This window comes from Scophthalmus maximus, chromosome 1 (genome assembly GCF_022379125.1).
Source record: "Scophthalmus maximus strain ysfricsl-2021 chromosome 1, ASM2237912v1, whole genome shotgun sequence".
Taxonomy (NCBI): Eukaryota; Metazoa; Chordata; class Actinopteri; order Pleuronectiformes; family Scophthalmidae; genus Scophthalmus; species Scophthalmus maximus.
The window spans coordinates 28,939,693-28,965,000 of NC_061515.1; the positions used below are offsets into that span (position 1 = coordinate 28,939,693).

The window sequence follows — 25,308 nt, forward strand, 5'->3', positions numbered from 1 at the left end:
TGCGCAGAGAGACTGTCTGCAGCCTCACAAATTAGGACACATATACTGTATTTGCAGGAGAGGATGTCATTACGCCACAGCGGCTCCGTTTGATTTGATGCAATTTAATTAGACGTGATGTGAATCTGTCATACTCTGTGTGTCTTTGCCCTGTGCAAGAACATGCCGCAGTTTACTGCTGTTTTTTTATATGCCAACCAATTTTGGCTTTTAGTGATGTGGGAGAATGATTTCTTTCCGGAACTGTGATTCTCTTAAGCTGTTCAAAGAGTGGCAAAAACGTACATGTGGCTCCGTCATGGATTTCTCCGAGAAATTGTCCTCCTATTGCAGATGGATGTGAAAACAGGCGTCCACTTAGGTGCTAACATTTGCTCATCAGTTGGTTACCGCCACCAAGGAGGTTGTGTTTTCACCCCTGTCCGTTTGTTGTGGTGACTGGTTGGTTGGTTGGTTGGTTGGTTGGCAGGATTTGGTTTATTTGGTTTAAGGATGAAACATGGGCCAAGAAGGAATACATCAAATCTAAGCGTGGAATCAAGACAAAGGGGAATATCAAGGATTGGCAGGTTGTTGGTTTTTTTTACATTTTCACTAATTTCCCAGGGGATATTGCATGAATTTTGATCAAAAAAATGAGACATATTAAGGGGACTGATATCGATGCATGTGTGCAGATTAGTGCTTCAGGATCTAGCAGATTTAAACGCGGTTTCACCGCTACCCTTGTACCTCAGGGCGAGAAAGCCTCGTTGAAAATGCAGCTATAAGCCGGAGCTTGAAGTCTGGTGAGGACAGCGTGCCAGTTGTCATAGTAAAGGCAGCATGCTTCACAAGTTTCTTCTGGTGCATTGCAGTCAGGAATAGAGACTGTCAGAGCAAGTGTTGGAAGTAGAGAAGAAATGCTGATACATCTGAGGCCTCGGCTCAGTCGGCGAGGGCTGAACCCCGAACCGAAAGAGCTAAAAGCAGACAGTGAAAGCTGCTCCACTTGTGGCTTTGACTTATCCCTCATCTGCAGCGAAGATGGAAACTGTTTTGAATGTGGCTGTGGTGTGAAGTGAACTTGAGATAAAATACCTCGTTAGCCACCGAAGATATTGAATGACAAAATGGATGCTTCATGTGTACGTTTTTGCAGTTAATTCGTAGTCGTAGTTTCAGTTTTTTCTCCGAGACCTCGAATAAATGTAATTCACAATTTCGTGGGGGCAAAGCCTCGTCACAGCAACAACCCTGGACAGTCGTTGAGGGTGGACGAGGTGAAGGGACTCAGAATAGACATTGATTAGAGATTGATTATCTATTGTGCTCGAATGCAAATGTGTCTCGTCAACGCCGGTGGTTTTTGTGAATTGGACTGGATTTCCTTCAGCTTGCAGCATTCCTCTGCAATGACTGCCGCCGCCGCCGCGGCAGCAGCAGCAGCCATTGCACTTTTCCCCGGTCGCATCCTTTCGTTCTCTTATTACTTTGTTGTTGCAGCTTTGATGCCGTATCACAGTCAACATGACTACAAGCAAGTCGTTCTGCCCAAGGATTACCAGTGTAGGCTGTCACGCTCAGCTGCACCGCACGCAGATGTGCTTTTGCCTTGCTAAACCTTAAAAAATAATTGCTTTTTTTTTTTGTTATTCGTGCAATTTCTGACTGTTGTGGCTCGGTTCATACCCTGTTTGCGTATGCATTTCTTTTTTCGTTTTTTGAAATAATCAACTGGGAGAAATGACAAGTTGCGATCGCTCTGAATCTGCTTGTGTGACTTGTCCCGGGGAGGAAATGAACCCCACCTGGGCTGAGCTCCTTCTGTCCTATTAGAGTTGTACAAATGTAAGATCAGCTGTCTTTTCTTGCAAGTCATGATAATACATTTGATCTAACAATAACCTGCAAATAGCACTCCAAACCAATCCAGAGCTGTAGAGCCTCGAGGGCCTTTCAGACGGAAAATGATTTGCTCTACATTGGCCGCTGGGTTCAGAGCAAAACAGCCAGAGTTAAAAGCATAATTTGCACTAGGCCATTTGGTTGTTGCCCCAGATAACATCAACTGTAAATAAAATAGGCAGCCTTTTTTCAGCCCTCAGTAGTGTCTGCAGGTAGTCCTCCCAGGACCAACCACCTTCCCAAAAGAAACTTACTGACCTACAACTGAACTTGTCGCCGTCGTCCCGGTTTCTCCTTTTGGTTCCGCTGTCCTCTGTGCACAGTGCAGACAAGTTGTGGGAGTGACATGTCAGCCCAATTCACGACGTGGTACTAAATCAAGTCCCAGGTACAGGGCTGAAGGGGAGTTGCGGGGCGGATGTCCGTCGTTAGTCAATTTGCCCGAGATTGGTCGAACAGATGTGTCGTCGGGCCTCAACCACAGAGAGAGAGAGAGAAACACACAGACAAACAACCCTTTTATTGACTCTTTTAACAATGGAGAAAAGTGCAGAGCATATTGCAGACATGCGTGCAAATGATGACCTCTGTCCAACTGGCACCTTTTTGAATGGAGCGTGTTGCTCTTTCGGTGACATGCTGTGCAAACGATCTTTCCCAGTTTGTAAAATACTGCGGAAAACCGAGGCGGACCTGACCACCTTTGTCCTACAAATCCTCGCAGGGTTCCGCCTGTGGGAAGCTCCGGCATACGGGTCATTAAGTTCCTGTAGTAGAAAAAGAGATATATGTAGCCCGAGCGGCGGTCCTCGGGGAGGAGTTCACACAGCACTCGGCGCACGAGCCGGTCCCGCGGCTTTGAGTGCACAGTCGTAGCTGAGGGCAACTCAGAGGAGTCGACAGTGAGAGAACAATGTTAACAGAGTTTAACGAAGCAACATCGACCCGCAAAAGTGAGGAGGACGTTCATATTCACTGTGTTCTCTTCAATAAGATGTTTTAGCGTGGGCAAGTAATGGACCAGCTCGCCTTCCGACCAACTGTGGCCCTTCTGTTAGTCTCAAGCCATGTGACATGAGGATATCTGTCAGTCTGTGTGTTTTTGCCAGTGTCAGGCAAAGGCTTAGATCACCCTAGTTACCAGGCCTCATCTTGTGTGAACGATCTGTAATTTCGCTTGAGACAACAAACACCCCTTTCCATCCATCACTCCTGCATGATTATTGCTTTTTGGATCTACAGTACACTGCGCAGCGCTCTGTGAGCGCCTCCCGTTTCAGTTCTCGTGCAAAAGACCAAGCTTTTATTTTTGTTTTTTGTTTCTGCCTGCTTGTGAAAATTGAGTTTACCATTTGTGCTGTTTACAGAAGAGAGGGAGAGTTTTTGAGATGGTAAAAGTGCCAATTATGGGTATTTTCTGTTGGCGAATCAATGTGCAACTCAGTGCAGCTTTTCCCCAGTTCCACCTTATTGTCCGCACCCCGCCGATCTGCCATTATAACGATTACGAAAAAGCTGCCTCCGGACCAACCATACACATGCTAATTGTACTTTTACCTGTTAAGGACGAAAGAAAGGAACAATCACAGCAAACTAAAAGTGAGTAGTTTTCCCAAAAGCGGTGGAACAAACCAAGGCTGAAAGTCTGAATATTGGAACACATGTTCCCATGATAACCTCCAATAGTTTGCCAATACTTTCTTCACCGGTGGTTTTCATATAGACACTTACATGCGGCATAAAATATAAATGTGTAGATGTTCGAACCCCATCCTTCTGTCAACGTGTGTGTGCAGGGCCGCGCACTGCAGGTGCAGGGCCACCATGCACTAGCCTGCCACAGGGGCCTTTCAAACAAGCCTGGACATCGACGGAGACAATCCTTTACACTACACGGTCTCCCGCCGTGGATCTAAGAGCTTCTTAACAGCGGCGTGCCCCGCAGGTCAGCTCGACGAGCACACATTAGCGAGGTGCTCGCTGTGTCGCAGTTTGATACGAGCTGCATTGCCCGTAGAGATTTGTCTCTGTGTGATGGCACGCAGACACATTTAGCATATTAATGAGTTACAGATAGCAGACGTATTAGGCATTGTAATAGGACGCTGATAGGACCCCTCCCGAGTGAGCCCATGTCAGAATACAGCAGGAAAATCTCCGGAAAATGTCCTTAATAATTATGTTTCTCGCGACTGAACGCTTGACGCTTGACAGGCAGGTTGAAGGACAGTTTTAGACCAGAGAGAGTAGGACTCAAAATGTAAACTGGGAAGAAAAAAAAATGACTGTAGAAGAGAATGTGGAACAAGCCGAGTTGTCTTCAAATATTGACGGTAAACCCCTGAAAACATTTCATTTTGTTCGCTTGAGAAAGACCAATGAAAGAAATGCTACATGGGCAAATTGGGTTACAGAAGCTAAAGGAACACACATCACAACTTCAGCTCTCCGAAGAACGGCAGAAGTGAAAAGAGGGAAAAAATCTGTAGGCACGTTGTCAGCAAATTCACATACAGTGATGTGCTTCATTTAGAAATATAATAAAACCCCCTACGCTCAGAAAATGTGCTTTATATATTAAAAGTCGGATTTGACTTCACTTACCTTATACAAACAACAAACCAATAAAATATCAATCAATCTTAGAGTGGATGTTCCTTCTTCCCAAAGAGACTAAAATATATTCTTCTGCGAATGGCCTTTGTATTAAGAAGTTGGTCTGTACAAAAAGTATTTTTCTTTGTGTTTGCTACAATGCGAACTCAAAGTTCTGCAATATCATAATTCAAAATCAACCTCAATGGTAGGGGGAAGCTTTTGCTGTGGATAATACAGATTAAAGCATCGGGTATAGGACAATAGAGAGAGAGCTATATGCAGTGGAAAGAGAGATAGGATGACGATACCAGCATTATTTGACAGTTCCATCACCCTGGAAAGAAAATGTATTTCTCCGACAGCACAAATTGAAACATCCACCGTGTGCGGCCTCGTGCGAAAGCAGAGAGCAGGCGGCAGCATCGCCGGAGCCATGACTCGCAGCAAGCTAAAGGTCATGTGTTCTTGAGTCGACGTTGTGAAGCATATTTATGGGCTCGGGTGTAGTTAAGCACGGCGAAGCGCTGATTCTTTCACATCAGCAGAATCATCCCGGTGACAGTGAAACCTGTGTGATTCACTTATAGGCCGGGCAAAACAAACACCACCATTCGCTATGCATATTTTGTTTGCTACCATGACATTCATACTAATGCCACACGCAGAACTATATTTATTATTCAAGAAATCTTGTTGGAGAAGATACGTATTGGATGTCAAAGTCTTTCCTGCTGCGATGCACAATGACTGATGTTCAAATAGTGCATGTTTTATATTCAGGTTAAACGCAGCTTTGGATTAGAATCCTTGCAGTTCCCTTTGGCTGTTTAAAAGGCAAGATATTAATAGAAAAACGTTCCAAAACCATGACTTAAACAAGGCTGTAATTGTCATAAGGTGTTTCTTTAAATGGTATAACTTTGCACATGCATACCCTCTGTGCTGTCAAAGTAATGTTTGCAACGCCGGCTTCTTCAAGGAATGCACACCGTGTTTTATTTACATTGCTTTAATAAAAGGTGTCATGTCGTAACAAGTTGAGAGAACTGAAAAATTCCTTATTGAGAAATACTGCCAAAACATGATCTGAACAATGTCCTCTAATTGCAGATAATTGTCAGAGGATGTTTCTGCATTTATCTCTGGATGGTTGGTTGCTTGGTGACAGATCAATTTTCCCTCATTATACCAGTTGCAAAAATGTTGGGGACCATGTGAGGCCGTTGTCTAGTCATACAGAGATAAATAATAATAATAATAATAAGTTGGACTTGCAGCTGTGTCTATGCCGTGAAAAAGGAAAGCACGCAGGGCAGCGTGAGGGTGCCAGACAAAGACCAAAAATAAATGCGCAAAAAATTCAATTCCACCACACTTTGAGTTTCCCAAGAGAGCACCTTTTTTTTAAAAGTTAATTTTATATTAATTTTTATAATTTTATAATAATGCGGGTGCACAGTGTACCTCTTGGTTCAGTCCGCTTGAAGAAGATTTTGCTTGTTAATCTTAGAAGCGGGATCATCGTGCCATGAGATTACATACACGGTCAATGACTCTTGTTAGCAGTATTACCAAAGGTCTGACAAACCAAAAATACAAAAATCTTGCACTGAAGCCCGTTAATATTATACAATAAATTAAACAATACTGCTAATGCTATAAGCCAGGAAATAGTGACTTATGGATTGAAAGGCACTCATCCAAGGTCCAAATGAGGCTCCTTGATGGCAAAGAAAAGAAGACAGTTTGTGGATCTGGGACCAAGTAAAGGTCATGGTCAAGGTTTTAAAACTATAATCTTAATAATTAAGGACATCACACATGAGAATATGTGCTGCATTTGCATCGCTCCGTCAGACGGTGCTCGGGCTCATGACGTTTAATGCGACCCTCCCCTCATATGTATTCATTAGCTCACTCAAGCATCCTGGAATATTATCTTGATTCTGCACATTAGGCGCATGTCAGGCCTGGGTAAACTGTAATTTCAGACGTGACATATCGTCCCCCGTCGGCCTCAGACATCTGATGATTTATCGCGTGTCATTTCTGTCAGCAGCGCGGGAGAACATTCATCAATATTTTCTGCTTAAATTTTTCACGACAGAGGGCAGGGCAGGACCGAGATTATTCCAAGTCATGAAACATTCATAGCATATTCTCTTTTTTTTTTTTTTTCTGATGATATGTGCTCATGAGCTTTTTGACTTCATTCTGACAGCCAAACTTTGATGACAAATCGCCATGTATAATTTGTGTAATGTCTTAAGCTTCATGTACGTGAGTGATGCAATGAAATATGATGCTGTATTTGACATGAAATATAGATGAATGTAGAAGTTGAAGGACGGCCAAGGTTAGAGTTATGACAGGACTATCATCACATTAGTATTTGCTCCCTGTCACTTGAATGTAACTTCAAAGACAAGATTATAATCTTTTTTTTTTTTTATTTTAGTCCCACAGATATCATGACACAGCACGCTTGCAGCCGTATTCCGTTTGTGAGATACCCAAGAGGACATTTCCGTCACTGACTTATATAACAAATCTTTGTTGTCATTGTCATCCTCATCATTGCAGGCGGCCGCTGCCCCAGAGAAAACTCTGAAAACCCTTTGGAATTTAGTCAGACATATCCTGGGTTAGGGCTCCACAAATAGAGCTTAGACTGGAGGAGAGGGGCTCTGGGCAAATTACTTGGGTTAATGAGTTTGTGAATTATTCATGTTCAGGTTCCAAGTGAAATGGGGGCGTCTGAGTAATCTGGCCAACCGTGGTTGTCATGATATGTTTCCTGCGCTCGCAACTTGAAGACGCATCTACCTGCTGTGAAACTCTCCGTCTTCTCCTTTTTGTCACAGTATATACCTTTGTTTTATCGTTCCACGGTATTGGATGAAAATAGAATAATGTGCCTCCGTTAAAGTCTACATAGTAAATCTAAATTGATCTAAAGCTACCTCTTCCAGCTGTATCTATTTCTGTGTAACTGAAGGTATCATGCAGTTTGAAATCCCCTTTAAACATCCTGTATCTGAGGGGTACAAACGAAGGAGTACTCGGGCTCAGCTGTGAGGGTACGTCAGACGTCGGAGCTTGGGAAATGCAAAAGCGCGGTTACTTTTCATTGGAAGTTTTCAAATTGTTTTCATCTGAGAGACTGTGAAGTTGCTTCAATGGCTCAGAGAGTCCCCCTCTTCTTAGGATGAGTACAAGAAGATTCAATTTCCTGAAATACGACTATATGAAGATTTGTGGAGGGTTTTTTGATTGGTGTTGAATTGTATTTAAATGCGGAGCAGGATTCATACATATGTCTTTATTTATCACATTGCCAATAATGAATGAAAAAAACAAAAAATCAGTACTGCTCTCATGCTGATTTTCTGGGAACAGGGAAAGAGCTATGTCATATACGTTGCATCAGTTGTTTTCAAAAATTCAACATCCTGTTATTTTAGGATTTACCTCAACAGGATTCTTGCATCATTTTTTTTGTGCACATCCCCAAAACGACCGCACACACACACACACACACACACACACACACACACACACACACACACACACACTTGATCATCCGCTCTGGCACATATCACCTTTTCCGGTAAAAGATGTCCTGCTCCCCGGTGCAGTTTTAACTTCAATGGCGTTGGAAACACAATTACCTCAACTTGCCCCTGAAATATAATCTGGGCCCCGTAAAGAAAAATCAAGAGAAAGAAAGAGGGAGACAGAGATATGGTGGTGGGGAGCAAGCAGCAACGAGGGCAGGTGAAAGGGAGATAAGGAACGTTAGCGGCGCTCATAAGATGATGAGTCAGAAAAGGAACGGTGGGGAACAGAGTTCAAATGAGCTGAGCTTTCAAGCAGCGCCTTAATCATCCCCACTGCGTATAGCCTCTTATGGTTTGCCAAAACCTCTGCAGGAGGAAAGGATGATTCCTGCATATAAAACTGTGCAATGGAGGTGGGAATGTGTTGCATCCCTGCGGGAAGTGCAGACATGACTGCACAACATGTGGAAGGATTTTACTGGAGAAGACATTACAAATATGTCATGCAGTACACGGCGGGCCGCAGGTGCAGTCTGAAAATAGTGTCGACAAAAGAATAAATTGACGTTTTACAAATGCAAATCAGTGCCTGAATGGGGGGAGGGGGAAATGTCAGCTATTTGAATTAATCAAGCCTGTTTAGTCCCAAGGTTTTTTAAATCAAATTAGATTGCACTCAGAACTGCGGAGCTTGTGAAGCTTTAATTGCACAAGATAATGGAATAACCAGGTACTGCAAATACTGTATCTTTCAGTTGCCCAATAAATGTTCTCAATGTACTGTATGAATCATGCCACATTACAATGCATGCGAAAAAGTAGACGCACAAACCAATCAGTGTCAAGCAAAGGGAAACGCAGCCCACGTAGCGCAGGTGATGACGACAGGACGCAGGTTGGTCGCGAAAAATGTAGACGATGTCAATCATTTCCGGTCACCAGCTCCATTCTTCCAGCTCTCATCATCTCACCTGTGTTGCATTCAGGGACAGCTCCTCCTCCTCTCCCTCCATTCACAAGTAGCAGAACCGGTGACGGGGAGGGGACGCACAGCTGCATTTTTTTCAGGTTTTTTTTTCATCTGCAATGGGACTAATGTTTTGGAATAAAAAACCCAAATGCGTCGTACAAGGCAAATGAGTGTGAACGCTTGGAAGCTGCTTGTCTGAGACATTAGCCACGCGCATCCAAGCTCTCGTTTGTGCGCTGGGTTGTTGCACGCTTTGTCTAATTCCTGTTCATCTCCGACATCAAGCTGCTAGAAAACACGGTCATGGTGTCTTTCAGCGACACCCGGGCATCGCCGGTGCGTGGAAGTGATTTACAGCTCCCCGGACGAAAAAAAAAGAAGAAGGGGAAAACAAAAGAGAAATGCAGTGTCGGGGACAAATTACTTTTCTAAATTGCTACCAAAACACACAATTTTGTTTAATTAGCAAAGAAAACACTCTTTATGTCTCCAGAGAACTTCTGTATTTTTCCTTATTTCTTTCACATTTGCTTGAAGCTCTGGTGAACACATTCGGGGCCCTAGTTTTCGATACATCTTCAGCTTCAACTTGTTCAATTTCAGCCGCTGCACTCAAGCAGCACACCACTGCCAACTTTAAGATGTTTCCAAGAACTTGTATCAGGCCAATGCACTTCCCCCTTTTCTGCGAGGCGGTCATCTGAAGCATATCTCTGCCTCATTAATCCACCAGAAGTCTGTTGCTGTGTCCTTTGAGAGAAGGTGTTTGCAGAGAGGTAGAAAAAAACCAAAACAGATACTATGATTTACCTCAGCCTGTAGTAGGAGAAAGTTGAAACTAATATAACTTCCACATACAGGCTAAAAACAAACCCAAAAAAGAGATGATTTTACGTGTTAAGCTGTGGAAATGTTCTGCTGTTTGGTTTCTCCACTGCAGCTCAGACTCCCTCCACAGCATCTTCTCCCAAGCCACTTCTTTTTTCTCTTCTTTTCTTTTTTTTTTGAATCTGCCAAGAGACCTTCACCTAGTTCTGTGCAGGACTCACAGACGGCTCAACCCAGTTGCACGTCTAGCTGCGGCTGCCCTGATTTCATTCAAGCCTGAAGGTGTTCGACCGCGGCCCCCGGCGCCGGCGCACTTGGAAACGACACTCGCGTTTGCATCTTGAAGAGCGCGCAGTGGATTAGAAGCAACACGTGGACGTTCTTGACGTCCCTCGCATGTATGAGACACACTCAACACACTTCAGGACACCAGATCAAGGCGCGCTCCATTAAGAATCATTTTCCATGGAGATTTATGCGAATCCGGCGACACCGCTGCACTAGCAGCTAGACCGCTGTACATGTATAATACATGTTTGTCTACGGACGGGGACCGTCTTCAAAGCATCATGTGCGTCACGTGTTGCGATCCCCCTCCCCTCGCGTCCACCCGTCGCTCTTCTCAGCGCTGTTTAAGAATGACTCACACAGCTGGAGACTAAAAATAGCTCCCAAGTCTCCCTCCTTGGCTCGCGATTGCTCCCTCTTATCTCTTTACCCCCTCTCTGCCTCGGTCCCCCCCCCCCCCCCCTCCCGTCTGTTCTCCGCCTTTCAATTGTCTGGCGCGGCTCCCTCCTATCCGCATTTTCCACACAAACACCCCAAGCTGGTGAATTAGAGTATGAATCATCGGTGTCCTCCGGAAAAAGCGGGGAAAATAACGAGGGAGGAGGGAGAAAAAGGGAAAAGATGATGTAGCACGGCTGGGAAATGATGAACTCGGAATGTAGGTCACAGCGAGATGATGTTATCAAAGCTTGAATCAGACTAAGGGAAATGATATGGCGTCGTTCCATGTTTGTTATTATGCAAACCTAACCTACTTTACCATCCGACTGTGCCGCGGTGCGTTTGTTTAAAATAAGAAAGAGCGAGGGCAAATTAATCCAAATGAAAATCCGTCTGCAAATTTGCACCCGCTGCTCCGAAAAAGGGAAAACCCACTCCAGCATCCCGCTTTACTCTCAATTCACTTGGTGTGCACCTGGGAGCCGGGGAGTACAACCTCGCGCTCGCATCGACAGTCACTGAGCTGATGCAGCGGAGCAGGTGGAGGGGTCAGAGCCCGACTGAACAGCACCTTGAGAGTAGCTGCGCATGGAGGACAGCGTTCTGCGCTCAAGACTTCATGTCAACACACGGAGACAAAACTGCTCATAATATGTGCAACAAAATCAGTTTATTCTTTATTTAGAATGTCTCTGGAACTGTCTCTGCAGGAAATGTGAGTCCATGCTTCCCTGACAATCTGTTAGCCGTGTTTTACATGAGCTCTGCCGCGTTGTGCACGATAATTACCGTGTCTGTGCTGCAGCTAACACTGTTGTGTGATCGATAATTCTAACAACACCTTAATATATGGAAATGGTGTCGTGTCATAGATTGTGGTACAGCTTAACTAATAAATGCTGTTGCGATTGATCAGTCGCTGCGAAGGTCAATGTGGCCACATCGACGGACCGGGGGAGCCTCGCATGTCTGTCTCCGTTGTCTCCCGATCCCTCCACGGTGCTCTGAATAAAAACACGCACCTTTTCTCAAACCTCCTCGCAAACTACATTTCTCTCGGCAACAACCCCCCCGGGGGCGGGAACGTCCGTTCATTGGCCAACCTGACAGCTCGGCGCTCGCAGACCTTCCATCCAAGTTCTGTGCATTCCCAGAGACATCGCCAGCGTGGAGCTTGGCTTGAGGAGCGAGCAGGAGCCGGGTTTACTGTCGTCGGTTTTTGCATAGGCGGCGTTTCATTTGAAAGCAATAGCAGCTAATAACAGGCACAGCCCCGTGTGACTCGATGCATGTGTTGTATATTAAACCGACCCGCTCCGCTGTATAGGGAGCGGCTTTTCTTTCGATTGTTTAAGCTTGAACCGGCCCCTTGACTCATTCTTAGTTTCCCCTCATCCATCGTCTGTGTTTCACAGTGACGTCAGTCCCCAGTCTTTACATCTCGGGATGGAGGTGGGTTTTGAAAGTGTCATTTTAATTTCAGAGCACAGTGTATGAATGTACCTCATAGATTTTGAAATGAATGATTAAAGTTAATGATATGTATAGTTTCTTTAGTCCACCAATGCTGAAAAGTGACTGTCAACTTGTTTTTTAAAGTAAATAATTGTAGGCGGAGGTGGTTGATCCTGCTTTGGATTCATTACTATTCATGCAATTTTCTGGGGTCAGTTCTGTGTGGAGAGTTGTCGGAGCAGCCAGAAGACGTGTGTTTGGAAGGGCTTCCTGGAAAAATCTAATTAGCCACAGAAGTGGCGGCGAAAGAAAGCAAAATGAAAAGTTTGCTCAGGCGAAAATGAACATTATATGACATTTTTGCATATTTATTCCATGATGACACAGAGGCATTGAAAGTCTGCTTCGTATGCCTCACCGCTCTTCTTCTCATGTTTTGCAGGCGGGGGCGGGGGCGGGGGGGGGGTCCACTTCATCACATTCTTTTTAATCTTGAGGCACAGATAAATTGCTGCCGTGTAAAATGTTTTACTATCTACTTACTTACTGTATTTCAGCATCGCTGGATTTTCTTTTATTTCCCCGGCTTGTTAATAGGCCCCGCCGGTGAGAAAATTTCCACCACAGTCTGCATTAGGCTCCCCTTCACTCACAAAATACGATTAGTAGGCAGTCCCAGTCACTGACTGCGAAATTACAGTAGCTGCTGCCTTAGTAAATCAGACGTAATTTCACACAGATTGCAAGTGCACATTGCATGAAAGGCACTGCGAAATAACCTTCTGCACCTATCACGTACTGTATGTAAACCTGGTCCTGAGTGACGGTGTTATTACAGTGTGGTGATTATTTTCATCACGTTTGACTGTGAAGTACTGTACGTCTCGCCGCGGTAAAGTAACAACATACATTATTAAGAGATTATGTAAATGCAAGGTTTCCATTGTGGTTCAAAGCTGTTAAACTAACAAGCGTGAAGGTCAAGGTGGAAACATGATGAGTTCGCTTTGCGTCGGTTTTATGAGAACGAGGTTGAAGATGAGACCAATTAAAGGTTTTCCTGCGTTCGCCACTTTTACGGCCTAAGCACTGTTCGGTTCAAAGTGGGGCTGAATGATGTGGCCAAAACAGACGTGCCATAGTTCATCACGTCTTGCATTTGAACCTTCAAGTGACGCACAGATATTTCTCTGCCAAGGTGAACGCGGTGCTGCTTCCACCTTTCCTGGGATTCCGTGTCCCCGTCAACCTTCGCTGTCCGTAGATAGCCGTTAAGCTCCAGTTCAATAGACTCTGTCTGAGTGAGGGGCAGCGTGGCCTTGGACTGATGACATTTTGAAGAAGCTGCCCAAACTCCTCCTCTCCTTGGAAGATGGCGGGCGTTGTTTCCTTCTATTTTCCGTTTTGGTCAAAGACCCCATCAAAATCTCCTGAATCTGAGGGGCATCTTTTTGTCTTTGGACCCGTGGATGTTCCCCACGTCTTTTTGGCTTTCACATAGCTGCCCCGACTGCGATGACCGATGTGGATTTCCCACAGTCCCCCCGAAGTAAAAATTCCGTTACCAGGTTTCGAGCACAGTTCTGCTGTGCCACCTATCGTCTACTGTTGTCTTGTGCACAGCAGCATAGCTCCGTCTGTGGAAACAGAGTTGTCAAATCTCTGCCGGTGGACACATTTCTACCACCGCGCAGTACGTACTGTATCATCTAATCCAAGCCAGATTCAAAGTAATACAAAAGAATAAGAGAGAGCAGGAATGTTCACTAACTACCTCCCTTGTTGCGCCAGCAGTTGTTGTAGCAATCTGCCCTGGGAATTGTCAGCAAGGCTGGAGTACATCTTTGACCAATCAGAGAGCTTAGATGACAGTACCTGTTGTGTGAATTGTCCAAAGGCCTAGGGACACCTGATCCCACCACCATATGTTAGATAGATGGATGGATTCGTGTGGGAACTCTCACCGCCTGCACCGCGTATCTAAAGCCAGACTGCCGCAAAGGGTACAGTGCCTGTTCTCCGTTGAGGTACGGCCTCTGAGCGCCTTCCGATCCATTTCTGATTGCTGCTGTGCCCGTCAGTCACCACGGGGTTCAGAGGGAAGTCGTGCAGGAGCGGCGCCGCTCATCGAAGCAGTGGAATCAGGTAAAGACGTGGAGAGTTACACCTTCTCAATGGGGCGTTGCGAGGGAAAGGTAATCATATGCCTTTTTGGGATATTAGCCCTTGTCAGATTTTAGCCGTGCTGGCAGCGTGGCTCCGGAGTTTCTTCGTCAGTCAGGCCACCATTTTAGTCCAGGCTGAAATATCTAAGTACTATTGAATCGGACAAAAATTCAAAAAGGTATGTGATAGACATGTCTCAACAACAAAGGAGAGGATCTGTCTGTTGGCCGGTTCCCCATTTAAGGCTGAAATATCTCAACAATCATTTCATGGATTGCCATGAAATGTGGCAAGACAGTCATGCCCACCAGATGTTTTCACTGGCAGCTTTTGGGACTAAAGTCGAATTTCCTCAGCAAGTGTCTGTCAGATTCCATGATGACATGATTATAATAACCTCACCGTGACTTCTCATCCAGTGCCACCATCGGGTCAACATTTTACATTTTTCCAACATTTTGGTTTGCGACCAAAGCTGACGGCAGTCCCGTCAGCCTCTGCTGCACTTACAGTTTAGTTTTCAATGCTTAGCGTGAAAACAAGCAAGGTATGGAACCTAGGTACCTGGAAAATATTGAAATATTACACCCATATTTCTAACTGAGCGGCTCAGCTCTCTGTTTCGAACACCGACAGCCAGTGGTTTTGACTGCAAGCCCGGCGTTTTGTCATCATTGAATTTTTTTTTCTTCATTAACCAACAAATGCGTTCAGATTTTAGTCATTCAGCCGACACCAAGAGCAAGTGTCTCACAAAAGAATTCATTCATGCTTTTCATTTGCCAATAATGTGTGCATCTGTCAAAGCGAGGTTATGTTTGGTTTTCTTTTTATTCGACAGGAGCAGGTTCATTTTAAATGTCAGGGACGTGTATCGGTGTCTTATGGGTAATGGAAGCTCGGGGAAGCAAGGGGGTAAAGCACACACCGATCAGACGGTGTGCGCAGTACACTTAAAATCTGTCTTTCACCACCCACCTACACTCACACAGTCTTGCTGTTTCCATTTCTCATTCCTTTTATATCTCCCTGTTCTCTCTTTTCACCTCCCAAGAGCAGGGTGCGTGGAGTGATTTGCTAATTGGTTTTGCAGAGGAAACATATTCACTCGCCTCTTTCTCCTCAATACCCCAGGGCTCTCGTCCTAGATGATTCCCTTGTCTCTTGCTCCTGCCAACTCAGGCGAGTTTTCACCAGAGCTTGTTATTCTTCTGAGCGGTGTAAAGCTGTGGAGCTGCAGGGGTTTCAAAAACACTTCTCCCAGACCAGGAATCCATAAAGTGTTTAAGGGAGGGACTCTGTTGCCTTTCACTTGTCTTACACAGATCGTAAATTTTATGACTTTGAGCAACTTTTGCCACAGAGAGGCTCAATAAATACATGTAATGTCACAATCAGTGGGAAGATAAAAACTCCCTCCACATCACAGTGGCTCACAGAGGACTACTGCATGTTCCCTGAGATGTTTTCTGGTGAATTAGTTCAGGGGAGCTTGCATGTGCAGTGGGAACACAAAAGAAGCAAACTCTCAAATCGAATGAATCACCCGCAGTGAGAAGTGCTACGGTGCGTTCACACCAAACACAAAGTGCATTTTTTGAGCGATGAGGTTACACACAAAGTCAATTTGTCGCACAAATATTCGCAGGTTGCGTTGACACACACAAGTAAACATAAATTATCCTGTGGCCAAACTGGGGCAAGCAACATGATTGCGTTTGGTGTGAACGCACCATAAGAGTTTATTTTTCTACATGAACTAAGACATTTGCGATCCAAATCAAAGAAAAGTAATTATTTGGTAAAGATCTAGGGATCTATTTTGAGAGTTTTATCACGTCAAGTGCTAGATCGTATCAGTGGCATAGTGGCTATGACACTTATCTTATGCTGAAAGTTTGCCTCTGACCAGAGGCCTTTGTTGTTAGTTGTTCCAATATTAATGTGAAGGAGAGAACTGATCGGTCATGCACAGAACTCCTCGAGTATCAAAACAATAATGTGTTGTAAGGTCTCGACCTCACCATGTAAAGTGCCTTGAGAGAATGGATGTTGTGATTTGGTGCTGCAGAAATGACATTGAACTTGATTTAATTAAAAGTGGTGATTCCGTTCAGACGGGTGCCATGCACTAGACCACAAGAGATGGATAAAAATGGAATATGAATCAATCAGCGTCCGCTCAACCTGTCACAATATTCATTTTGTGGAGTTGTTTTTTTCTCGATTAGCAGCACATGAGGAACATGATGAAAACAGTTCTGATCACTCCCTTTCATGTAGGAATATATATCGCTGCTGTCTGGGAGGTTCAGAGAGGCGACATGCAAACCTGCATCATAATAAATCTGCAGCTGAAGACAGTGTGAACGCATATGAGGAGAACTGAATGATGTTGGCATTATTTACTGCGTAGCTGTGAGTGAGCTGCTTAATTGCTGTACCTATCCTGCTGAAGTTGCCATACGAGTGGCTATATGAAGGCGGTGCTAGCCCCCGTTGTGTTCGTCAACTCAACTTATAGTATGGGCAGGCAAAAAACACAGTCACCTGCATTCGCTTCCTGATTGGTTCTTTGTCAGTCACGCCTCGGTTACCAGCGCTGAATGCAAAAGTTAGCGTTGCCATCACTTATCCTCATTGACAGAATCCAACTCGCTGCCGCTCCAAGACAGGAAATCCTTTGTCTCAATGTTTGCCATTGTTGTTTCTCTTCTTTTATTAGTAGGTTCTGTAACCAAGCAACTAATAAACTGCTTCCTGTTTACACCGGCAGGCACGGTCCCATTTCATGGAGCAAGATAAAAGATAAAAAAAAGCTCTAGTGAGAGGATTGTGTGCCGCTCAATTAGCAACCCGACTGACCAGCCAGTGAAAATAAAATTGAAATACATGAGGGAATTAGTGACCCAATTATTTCATCATGCTCCCTTTCTAAATGACGTCATACTTACGTTTGCATCGTCTGAGAATGTGTATAATTGTAATATTATAATACTTTTTGTCCAAGCATCTCATCCAGTTTGTGGTTGCTTCATACGACAGTTCAAAATCATGATGTTTTCCAGCTTTCTGTGGCGGAGCACCCTATTACTGTTTCGGAGGACAGGGTGGATTTGTTAGGCTCTTTCAACCGAAGACACTCCATACTCGAGAACGTAGTTTCCTTTTAGCGAATTCACACCTTCGGGGGTGATGAAACACCCACAACACAAGTTTCTGCCGAGATTAGGGTTTAGGCCAACAAAAAAAATGCTGGCGCTCCCATCAGGAGAGAGAAGAAGCAGGCGAGAGGAGAGACACACTCAGTGTCATCCCGTTGACAAGCTCACAGACGAGCTCAAGCTTCACCCATGCCACTGCCACAGTCTAGTTGGTCCCTGGATGACAGAGAAGAAGTCACGCCCTCGGGGTTATGTGTGCGTCTCGGAGCAGAGACGAAACTCCAACGGCAATGTTTTGTCTGCTGTCATGCAGAGCTTTATTTACACCCCGAGCTCCTTTGGCTTCTTGGGACTTTGCCGCTGTCTCACTGCTCATCACATCTGTCTTACACTGAGAGAAGCTATATGCAAGCTAAAGTCAGACTTTATTCCCAAATATTTCTCAAAAAGGGGAAGGGAATCTTCCCATCTCTGAAGAGTAAAGGTGGCATGAGTTTGACGTTTAATGTGAATACTGAATACGCACTGCACCATTACAGGTGTAGGAGTGAAAACAATGAAGGAAAACCAATCCCACAGCGCAGGATTTATTCCATTACAAACGTGCTTGCAATACGAACACGAACGTATTAGATATCGAGGTCAATTTTAAATTTTCATAATGAGGGATTTGTCACCGTGGTTTGTTAAAACTCGGAACAAATCGTACCGTTTTACCAGCTTTGCTGAGTGGAGACATTTTAGACCAGAAGTGCCAAGAGCTGTACATTTAAAAGGCCTTTGTTAATATTTGATGTCATTCCATAAATGTTACATCGCAGTTACCGTGACTCTGCACTCATTTGTGTTTGCAGCAGTTTTGTGTTTGCAGAGCGGTTTGTCCAGCCTTGGTACTTTAATTCTCACTGACATACGGGGAATAGATGGATGACATCCGGACGAGACCTCACGCTTGTGTATTTTACACACTGGGCCCAGCTTTATAATAAGTCAAATAGAAGTTACTACATGTGAACGTCAACAGGTTGGATTGTCATGTGCTTACTTTGAATCCAGAGGGTTGACAAGACTTACTGCTGCCTACCTATTTCATTTTATGCAGTAACATCGTCCGTCCTCTGGTATGTCCGTCGTTTTACTTTGCCGCTCAGTTCTCTTGTGAACACGTTCTCCCGGCGGCGTGGCGGTGGCCGAGCAGATTGATCACCTCGACGTCAGAGGACACAGTCCCATTGTTAGTGTTACTGGGTTAGCGTAGTGGATAAACAGATTGATGTGGGTAATCCAAGTTTTCTCTCCCTCCATCTGCGTGTGTCCTGGGGCCCCTACCAACTGCTGCCTGACTCATTATTTAATAGAAAGAGGACTCCTCGCCACTCTCCCTGGCTCAGTCTGTGTCGTGCTGAAAGAGAGCAGAACAGGCAGCATGCCAAAACAACAACAACACGTTCCCCGATTAAAACTGAACACCAGTAGTTCCTTCAAAGGAGCCGATGTGATGCCGTGTTTAGATTCTCTTGGATTTTTAAATTATTCGTGAACAAAAAACTGTGTTCTATTTGTATCAGTCTGTTTTTATTCTTTTTTTGTCTATTCACGTGGGACTAGAAAAACATGTTGCCACGCTATGACAGCTCAGGGACGTTTTCATTTTGGAAATGGAAAAACATATTGGAGTATTGTTTAATGTTTGTATGTTGCACTTGTCCTTGTCTTTTCCAGAAGCAGTTTGCCTTAGTTTTGCGTTGTCCACCACCTTCCATCGTTAGCAATCATATAACTTTGTCTTCATTACATTTTGAGACCTCATCATTTTTTAACGTTCCACAATATGTGACGCTATGTTTCCCGTGCTCTGCTGCTGGACCCCAGTCAGACAATGGGCCTCCTGCAAGAACCGTTCGAACGGACAGGTTTGAAAGTAGTTGTAAATAGTCTGCTACGTGTCAGGACTCTTGACCTCAGCTCGGCCTCAAATTTAACACGGCAAAGTCCACTTTTTTGCACGTGACTAATCCCAATCCTGGATGCACTGTATCAACAACCAATCACACACATGTATTCACAGCCACTCTGCTCTCGCCAATTGAACTCACACAAAGCTGAATTAACAAGCAATCCCTGTTCTCTCCCTGGGGCCGTCCTCGCTTTACACTTGTCTCAGTGAATTATCGGAGGCGCTGCCTTCTCGTTCCGGGGCGCCGTGTACATCAGGGCGCTTGAAGCAAACGCTGGCCGCTCAGCCACTGCCGACGCGTTGGTTTTGTTTTTTAACCTTATTTAATGCTTCAATGGCAGTGAATTTAATTTGCTCTATCTCCTCCACCAAAACCAAACCGATTTCATCAAACTGTTAGATGCAAAAAAGGGGAGTGTTTTCTAGATCTAGACATAGCAATTGTGAAAACCATGGCAACAAACATAAGTGGGTGTTCTCGAAAATAGGTATATAACTTGTCATCTGCCATTAGCGGCGGATAAGAGGGAGGTCTTTTCCCTTTCCCCCTTGCACATTGAACCCAACTGTCCATATTGCATGAAGGATGCGAGGGCAGACAGGCTTATTATCAATCTGAGGAAACTTCTCTCACAATATGTCATGTTTTCTTACAGTTCAGTGACACGACAGTCAATCGGTGGGCGAGGGAGCCTGAGCCGGGCCCGGAGGCGGTGATGTATCCGCGCGTCCACGCGCCTCAAACTGCACAGGCCACAGCTCGCCTGCTGTCGAGCCGGGAATTGTGCACGACCGTATCTCCCATCTTGAGATCCTTTTTTTTTCGTCTGCTGCCGTCCTGCTATGAATCACAACCTCAGGCGGAACATGCTGAAGGGATGCGAAGACAATGTGTAGATTAAGTTGAAAATGATTTGCATGCTGTACATCTAGATTTGCCTTGCACGTGAGAGCGCCATGATGCATTGTGCTCAGTCGGACTTTTTTGGGCAACGCGTGTGCAAAATGAGAGGGACCTCCGGGGAACTTTGAAGCCTCGGGGCTGTGCTAATTGTGGCATTTCCTTTCTGTCATAATTATTTACAGACTCACTGAAGATTTCAACTGAATTTCATTCAGACTCTAGTTGTCTAAAATGCATTTCCCTGTTAGAGATATAACCAAACTAACTGTACAAAATCTAGACTCAACAACAACTTAGTACATAAAGAATGGATTGACGATTTTCCCAAGCAGAATTTAATCCGAGCCAGTGTGGACTTTGAAACAGGCTTGAAATAAAACAAATTATTTACAGAAAATATAGCTGAATGAATAAAATATGACCATATCCAAATAAATAAAACAGTTTAGATGCTTAGAGAAGTTTTGGAGGGTGTTGGACCCATGACCTCAGTATTTCTAAACTCTTGGCTGGAGCACTGGTGTTATAGAAGTTACATCATCTCATCATATTTCATCATACATTGCCATGTTAGTGTCATGGTAACAGGCTGTTCGTCAATATTTCCCTTACATACATAGAAAGACAACGGATATTCAATGTGTCACATGAAAACACTCCCGTGTGTATGACGTGATCTAAACCCATCAGACTCTTAAACCATTGTCTCTCCAGGTCGCCGCTTGTAAAAGGAAATAAGAGCGAACGCAGATCTCATTCGCGGTGGCGGAGGGTCGACCACTTTGCACGAATGATCAGATTTTCCGGCCACGACGCACACAGACAAATCTTGTCGGTTTGTTTTCAGTCCGGGGCTTTTTCGTTGTGACAGATCTGTCACATCAGAAGAAATCTCTGGGATTTAAACAGGAAATGGTAGCAGAAACCACGTCTGTTTTTTCTGGAGCATTTGCATTCTGATTTAAAATGTTTTGACACATGAAAAAGCATTAGATATAGATTCATATCAACAGCAATAAAAGTGGCTTTTCATGTTAGGTCAACGCTTGTGAACGACTGGCATATTTTATCCCCTCTCTCTCTCCGTTCAATGGAAAATGATCGCCGACAAGTTCCCTGCGTGTGGGCCTCACCATGGAACTCACAGAGGAAGGAGTTAGAACGACAATGGCTGGTATTATAATCCAAATGCTCCTTGTTGTTGCAGGTGCGGAAGCATGATGGTGACGTCGGCCAGCGCTCCTCCGCGGTAACGTCGCCCGCTGCGTTGAGAGCCATGTGAACCTCTGGACTCCGTGGCGCTCCGTGCCCGCCCCGTCCTTCCCGATCCACAAGTTCACAGGTGAGGTCATTGCCGTCGCTGCAAATACTGAAAAAACCTCCGCCTCTGCTGTGAGTGTTATTACAAAGCAATCAATTCATTAGAAAGGGAAATTAAACAGTCATCAACATATACGGCGTAACTTGGCAACAATGGAGATTTCAGCGTGCCAATGACTGTGTAGTGACATAATGTATACAGGTTAAAATTGTATATAATTTAGTAAAATTATTAAATCCGGTTTAAAAATTTTGATCTTGCTCATGAAGTATGAAATAAATTTCAACTTTGAGGTGAAGTTGCTGGAGACAAATCAAGCCTTTTCTCCTCCCCTAGGACATCTAATGTGCCATAAGAAGATATTCCCTTTAAAAAGGGAATATCTTCCCTTTTTAAAGATATTCTGAGTCTTTTGCAACTTGTATCAGGTCACCCATGGCTTCTGAGGTATAAATACTGTATGAGGTGACACATGGGCCAAACTGCTTGAGATTCTGTTATCATGGGAATTTAAGGGTGTAAAAATAGCTACAGACCGTGAACATAAAGACATGTGATGTACCTGACAGAAGAAAATGGTTTGGTTTCTTTGATGTACTATTAGGCCGACTGGTATAGAAATGTTCCTGCCTTTGTGCAAAAAGTCGCAGTTGTTGATTTGTTTCACTGAGTCCACGAAAGGAACAGCTAATGCAGTTAAAGCCTGGACTTTTTATCAAGCCACAAAAGTGAGCAAGTTTGTTCAACCATGTTCGAAGGTCGGATAGAACTTTTGGCCTGGTTGGTTTTGTGATGTCACCAGGAGCCTTGTGCAGAGGTTATAGAGTTATAGACGCCGAGTACTTAGGGCTGCTTCTGACAGGAGAGTAAGCCCGGCTCATAGCGAGTGCTGCCACTATAGGACAAGGAGAAACCACCAAAACCACAGATCCATTGACTGCAAAGTCGAACTTTTGCAAAACAGGACATCCCAGTTCCCTGACCTCTGAAGGATTTGCGGAGATTTTGTGTGAATCCTTTGCGACGTGATCTCTCTTCTCGCCTATAACTTGAGAAGCCTTGCGCTGTTGTTTTTGGTGTTTACCCTCCCAGACTAAAGACATCGCACACAGAGCCTGCATTTGTGCATATCTCTCTATCTATCCAAAAAGCCCTACATCATTTGCACCAAGTAGAACTCACTTGCTGTTTGCAGTTGAGCAACTAAGTACAGAGCTTGTCAACAAGACAAGATCCTAAATATTAACATTTTTATCTGCCCATGCTTCCGAGGGGGAACCATTTCAAATGGAGGTGGGGATTGTTGACACAGGGTTTCCAGCCGGGGTGCATTTTAAATGTATCCACCTGAGTGCTGCTCTCACTCTGTAGTTTTTGTTGACCGACAACCTCCGGCCAGCATGACTTGTTCCTCCCGTCTGCCTTCTCCAGAGTCGTGCTGGGAGCAACACAATGACCGGCTGTGGAACCGTGGATGTAGAAAAGGGCAGGTTCTCATTCTCTGACCTGAAACTTTGAGAGCGCAGAGAGCAATGTATGTTTTCGAGCTAACTTTGGCTGTCCGGGTTCACACTGTGGACTCTTTTTCATTTATACATTTGCAAAGCATGTTCATGTTCACTCTCATATCTTAATTCTCTTAAATATTAAAAATGAGTCCAATGACAAGTTGCGGGAGCAGACTGTTCCTTAACGCTGGGTAGTTTTCAAATTTGACAGCGGTAAATGTCTTGCTGTTTATTCGTTGAGGTCCTGCAAGTCGCCACTTATCTTTATATGTCAGTGAGGGAAGTGTGGCTAAAGATTATGCTCAGGTGACTTGGTGTGAGACAAGCTGAGACCAGCTGCCCCCGCGTCCTCACTCCCATGTGAGCGATCCCATTGTCAAGGTGGCAGATAGAACACGGCATGTTGCACAGCGTACGCTGGTGCACTGCCATGCCGGCGTGAGCCGCTCCACCACCCTGGACATGGCCTATCCGATCGAGCACCTCGGTCTCCTGGGGGCCCACAGGTGATTGAAGACCCGCCGGCCGCGTTTGCGAGGTCAAATAATGGCATTGTTCTCCACGGGAGAGACACCAGGCACATACTGTACGAAGAGGAGGCCGCAATTGTAACACCACTGCGAGCACCTGACTTCATGTGGGGAGTGGGACATTGTTTCACAGGGATGAAATGCACTGTGTCGCCTGCGTTCAGTGGCAATAACCATCAAATTATATTTATTCATGAAAAGATGATCCCCCCCTGACGTATTACGAGCAGTGCTGGCTTTTGAAGTACATTTACACAAGCGCAGTACTGTTCTTTACACTAAATAAATTTCAGAGGAAAAACACGTAACTCCAAAAGGTAAACCACCACCGTTGAAGTTCCCTGAGTAGCACAGCAATACAGTTCCATTATCTTTTGAGATAATTGTTGCTTTTTTTTTTCATGTCTGCTATTTTTGGTCATGCTGATTAACTTCAACTTGCCCTTTTCCCTTCAGCTTCATTTGCGAGCGTGTTGTATTGAATTATATCAATATTAGCTGGAGCACTGTATCCCTTTTTTATTTGACCAGTCACTTCAGTGCTGGGCTGTGAGTGTTTCTGTTCCAAGAGTATGAAGGAAGCTCAAAAGTTCCCGAAAAACATTCCCACCCACCGGAAACTTAATTTAGTCTCTGGTTTCCTCTGGTGGCAATAAAGGTTCCTGTTCCGTGACAAAGGATTTAAGCAGCCGGTGTTATCTTCAAACCTCCTCAAGGTTGCGCCACATAACCTGTCAGGAACACATACTGGTTCTTTACACAACATGACCCACTGCGCCCCCGCTGCATAAAACATCACCTCCTCGACACCAAACGGGAGCGACACCACTGTGGCTTACATCTTCCGACTCGTGAAAGACACGTCTTTGAAGCAACACTGCGTGTTAACGCCACGGAGTGTCAGGAGCCTGGCGACCTGACGCTGCCTCTGAAAAAAAAACCACAGAAGGAATACAGGACTTGCACAGCAGCACTTGGGGAGCCAGACCGTCTCCCTAAAGATAAATTTGCAGCTGGGATAGAGCAAGGAGAAAAAAGAGAAAGAGAGAGCCACTGAGTTTATCTCGAACGCAGCGTTGTACGCCATGACAGGTAAATAATGATTCGGCGTTATCAGCATAAGGCCAAAAAAGGGGCCCTGTTTTTCCCCCAACCTGACAGTATAGTGTCCTTGTCATGTGCTACAAAGAGTGGAGTTACAAAATCAGAGTGCTCTCATGCCTGCGACGGCTGTCACCAGGGAGCTCAGAGGATGCCTGTCGTCCTGCAGTGTGAAACAGCCTCAGAGGGGAACAGATGATACTGCGTGATGCGTGCTCCAGTTTTTCCTCTCAGTTAAACTCTTTTTTGTGCCTGAAATGCTAATAACAGACTAATGCCAATGAAGATTGTGCTCATGCAGGCGCACGCATATTGACACACAAACACTCTGGGTGTCATTATATATAATTTCACTTCAGCACCTTTGTGATCGATAGCGAAATTGTTATTTTTGTCTGGCAAAACAGTTTGTAACACGTAATTAAACTGCGATTGAATCTCGTCCACCACTCCGCAGCGAGAGCTCCGTCTAAATGACACTTGAAGGAAATGGAGCCTGTGTTGTACAAGCCGTCGTCATTACGGCTTCTGATGCGCCGGCTCCCTTTAGTGACAGATTAGTGCCATCCTCGAAACAATGGCGGCAAATTAAATGTTCAGGACGAAGAAAAAAGAAGAAAAAAAGAATAG

At 44.8% G+C, this 25,308-nt stretch overlaps 1 long non-coding RNA gene across 1 annotated transcript in view; it reads left to right on the top strand.

Moving 5' to 3' along the window:
• Positions 1-25,308, top strand: part of LOC124850873 — a 282,046-nt gene that overhangs the window by 217,048 nt on the left and 39,690 nt on the right. Inside the window, exon 5 of the long non-coding RNA XR_007031952.1 lies at positions 21,426-21,560. This is a non-coding gene — a long non-coding RNA (uncharacterized LOC124850873). The remainder of the gene's footprint in view (positions 1-21,425; positions 21,561-25,308) is intronic.